At 38.7% G+C, this 4588-nt stretch overlaps 1 long non-coding RNA gene across 1 annotated transcript; it reads right to left on the minus strand.

Moving 5' to 3' along the window:
- Window positions 1-498: 498 nt before the first annotated feature.
- LOC113309005 lies at window positions 499-3968 on the minus strand. The gene is made up of 5 exons (XR_003340260.1): window positions 3763-3968; window positions 3515-3668; window positions 1585-3342; window positions 708-798; window positions 499-635 (listed from the first exon to the last, which is right to left on the minus strand). It is a non-coding gene; the product is annotated as an uncharacterized LOC113309005 (long non-coding RNA).
- Window positions 3969-4588: the final 620 nt, after the last annotated feature.

Consider the following 4588-nt stretch of genomic DNA (forward strand, 5'->3'; position numbering starts at 1 on the left):
ATTACTTTATGAGGTGCATCTGTCAATCTGACTTGGATGATATAAAATCATAACTTGTGCTTCATATGAGCTGGATGTGCCTGCCTGGTAAGGATCATTAGGGACCCTCATCAGCTCCTGGCGCATACCGTTCAAACTTCTAGCTTTTCTGGCTTCGACAGCTTCTTCATGACACCCACCTATACTGAAGACATAAAAAAGTAACTTCAATCGTAAATGAACTTGAACGCAGAAAGTTATCAAAAGAGATAATAATGACTGTAGGACCTTAGTGTTTCTAATAAAAAGTTTCCTTCGGATGGATTCTTGCGATACACGTGCGAGCAGCGCTGGTCTATCTTCTACGCTTCTCAAGCTCCACTTCATCAATGTGATACCAGGAAGGTTCCCTAGCTTCCACAGCAATGTCCAACTCCTATCAAGAAACTAAAGGTTCAGCAGATACAGAGAGGGTATGAAATATCAAGAAAATATGCTGCTCTCCGTAAAAGTATAAGGGGAAATTTGTAAAGAATATAACAGCCATCTTTGTGGCATAAAAGAACAAAGGTGCATGTAGAAAGTTCAAGTGCCTTCTCTGAATTCTTAAACGATTACAATGTCCACTTTACAAAGGCACATTACAATAGAAGCTTCTACAGAAACAAAACTATGTATTAGCAAATATTCATCTAAGAAAGTATTAGTCAAACTGATTGTAATAATACCTGCCAGTCAAACAACCAGTTTGTAGCTCTCCAGTGTTTGAAGGGACATTCTCCCATTGGTGAAAATCAAAAAGTAGATTGTAGTTTCAACCTGACCAAAAAATCTTAAAATAATCAGTTGTGGGTCGCCCAAAGGACAAATCCTCAAAGAATCTAAACTATAAAACACATGCAAGATATCACCAACAAGTGTTCTTAAGAGCTTTGGCATCAATACATCATTAAGAATACAATATAATGCCAACACTCCTATTTATGTGATATATTATGCAAGGACCCTTATGCAGTAGGTTCCATGTAAAGAGTAATGATCATAGTAAATTGTTACACATCCATTACTTAGTTTTAACTCAGTAGCTCTATAGTTCTCTAACTAGCAAGTCGAATACTCATAATGAGCAGCACTGGCTTCATAACATATGATCCCTAAAGCATGCCAACACAATGTGACGGGTTCAGTTCGGTAATCCTTCATGAAACATTTCAGAAACACAGATAAGAGGTTATTATAGTTCGAAAACTCTGTCTGACAGCTGACTCGAAACTGAGACTCCTTATTCAGATGATGGACTGATTTTGTTGTCCAATATGTTATAAAGATATAATACAAAAAAAAAGAATACTTTCAAGCCAACTAGGTAAAGAGATACCATATAATGACGCCAATATAACTTCAAAAGATAAACACGTAATGTCAGAGTACATCTCTATTATGCTCCACAAAACACAAACACTTTCAGGCCTAGGTAAAAAGAGATGCTATACTAAGTTACTAACTGACACCATCGTCTCCATCCAGAATTCTACAAGCTAAAAAGGAAAGCTCGTATAATACCTTTTAAAAGAGACACCCAGTTTTTAAATCAAAAGACAATACCTTTATGAATGGTTCCTCTTCCGGAATAGACTGTCGGACTGGATAAAACCTACACCAACCTGCTCATCTTCAGTTCGTCGAGTACTGATAAACTGCCAATGATCTAGGATCAAGCTCCCAGCATCCACGCAACTGCCCACACCTTGCTCCTGACAACATGAAAGATGAGAGAATCTATACAATTCAATCCACGGTATAGCCGCAGTAGAGTCAAGTCCCTCTTTTTCTTTAGCCCTCTTTGCAAAACCGCAGTAGAGTCAAGCCAGAGCTAAATTTACTGTATAATGCCCACACTTCCCCTGCCCTTGGTTGTGTACACGTTATTATCAGCTGGTACTTCACTTAACTGATCAGAGAAAGGATGGCATTATTAATTATAACAACTTCAATAGATGTGACCTTAAATGTTCCACAGCTTACTGGCATCTCCTTGTCAACCCATGAAATAATGTCTCTCGGTGTATGGCAAGATTTAAGCCACTTTATATCCGAGCATAGATTTTGGATCCAATTCGCAATATAGAGCCCATAGCTGGCCAGTCTTAAACTGTTCACGGGATTGCTCTTTGTTAAAGTTGTAGAATTCTGTATCTAGCATTTTAAAAATCTTCAAGGAAGAAGGTGAAGAGGGGAGCACTGCCAGGTATGGCACTCACCATCTGGAGTCATTTCCTTAGAGTGAGCACCAGCATCTTTCTCGCTGTCTGAAATACTGGTAGCCTTATTCTTATCCAGAGGTCGACCAGAAGCTTCTACTGCCCGCTTAAGTTCTTATAACATCCATTTGAAATCCTAAAAGACTTATTTCCACCTGGGTAACTCCCATCCGAAGTACTCTCTACATCAGAAGTTTTTCTCTTCATTGGCATAGGATGCTTCTCCTTTAATACAGACTTTAACGAACCATTCATATCACCATCAACAGTTTCAGAAATTTCTTCAAGGTTACTGGGCAGGGAACAGTTATCGAGTTCAAAATAACCTTCTGGAACGTCTTCTCGTTCTTAGCTGTTCGTTCTAAATGAAGGAACCCTGTGAGAAAATCTTAACCTTTCGTTGGATGGTATCTGAAAGGAAGCCATGGCGCCATTTTTTTTTAGTTGGTTTAAACAGGCATACAAAACCTTTTAACTTGACCAAATGGGCAACCAAAATGCCTGATTTCTTACTGTAATCTGACAAGACTACAACAAATTCATATTCATACCCTCTATGGTTGCCGAAATCAGAGATCCATTTAAGGTTCCGATTCTTGTAAAGGGCCCAAGTTTTCCCTTTCTGGGGGATAGATCTTATAACTCTTCTTAACACTTCTTTTCAAAGAAATCTTATGGGAGAATGTACGTATATCAATCTGGCCCACGTCTGATCAAATGCAAAGCATTCTTCACTCTTATATCCCTGTCGAAGTCATAGAAATCTGGATAGGCAACAAAATGGACCACCGATTTAGGTTGTTGTGCATATACTTCTTCAGCAATCCTGTTGGAGCTGTCAGCTTTTTTATCTTCCTTACCGATGCTTCCATCTTCTTTCCCTTTGTTTGTCGGTGGCTTCGACAAGTATTCAGTACCTTCAAGATTTCCTTTTAGGCAGAGCGAATGTGGTGACAATCTTAGCTCCAGTACACGTTCCTTGAGCATTAGACATCTTTGGTGCCAACACTTGTGGGGGGTGCATTTCTAATTTGGGCAACATTCATGGCTTTTGAGTTTGAATAACAAAATCCATGTATCAAACTCAGATTTCACTCAAGACCTGTAAAAATAGATGATTCATAAACATCATCTAGTTAGTGAAAAACCCAAGAAAAAACTAGGAAGACCGATTCATAAACCCTGACACAGCTTAGCTAAATCCAAGTACTACAGTATGGAAAGAAAGTAAAAATTCAAAATTTACATCAGATAAATGAGATGGATTAACTTACTTGTTTCCTGAGCAAGTTAGCAAGTGAATTCAGAGAACTTTGCTATTGATCACCGGTAGGGTTTGCATTAGTAAGTGTCTTTCTTTTTTGATTTGGGTAACATTAAAGTTTGAATAACAAGGTCTATCTATCAATCTGAGATTTCACTCAAGACCTGCAGAAATGAATGATTCATAAAACATCTACTAATGCACAAAAATAAAAATAAAAAAATGCAAAATTCCGAAAGATAAAAGAGATGAAATTACTTGTTTCGTTGAGTAGAAGAAGAGCTTCGAGAACAAATATGCGGAATTCGAACTTCTCTCTCTAAAATCTAAACCACAGATACATTCAGAGAGTATGGAAGGACTTCGATCGGCTTTAAAAGGGTTGGAATTTGTGATCACAACTTTTAGAGAGATGCCTGAGAGTCTGAGATGAACCTCATTAGTACATGTTTTGGGCAACTGAACCGCTGTTTTCCAACTTTCATTTTCTTTCACCCCGCACGTCATTTTAGGATAAGTCTATATTCACTTCGGAATTTTCACCGAATTAACCACCGAGCAGATACAACAGCTGGCCCACTTCTCCAAAATCTAATCAGTAATGTTAAGTGTCCCGGGAGAAAAACCGGTCGTTTCTCCCGGGTGAAACAGAAATTTAGTGGGCTCCACCACTAAACCTGGCCCGTGCAAATCTCCGGTGGGGTCTATCGGAATTTCTGTTTCACCTGCGAGAAACGACAAGATTTTTTCCCGATCAGCGTAGCACTACTGAAATCTAGTCCCTATGTTGGGACCGCTATCCGTGTGATTCCCTTGAGTGTTACCTTCGGTATATGTAACATCGTTGGTCATTTTGATGTACACACCGCGATCACACTGTTCCTTTATCGGTATTGTCATCACACGAAATAGTAAACCAATCGCAGCAAAATTTAGTAAAAATAAGATATAATCTTAGTTATGACTGAATCCAAGTGTATCTCTACTAGCCTAGTCATTTACTCGGAGGGGTCTGCAACATGAAAGAAAGGAATATTCATGAAAACATCAGTTTGACTTCCCAAATGGTTAACGAATTGCAATT

The sequence above is a fragment of the Papaver somniferum genome, chromosome 9, assembly GCF_003573695.1.
Source record: "Papaver somniferum cultivar HN1 chromosome 9, ASM357369v1, whole genome shotgun sequence".
In the NCBI taxonomy this organism is placed as follows: domain Eukaryota; kingdom Viridiplantae; phylum Streptophyta; class Magnoliopsida; order Ranunculales; family Papaveraceae; genus Papaver; species Papaver somniferum.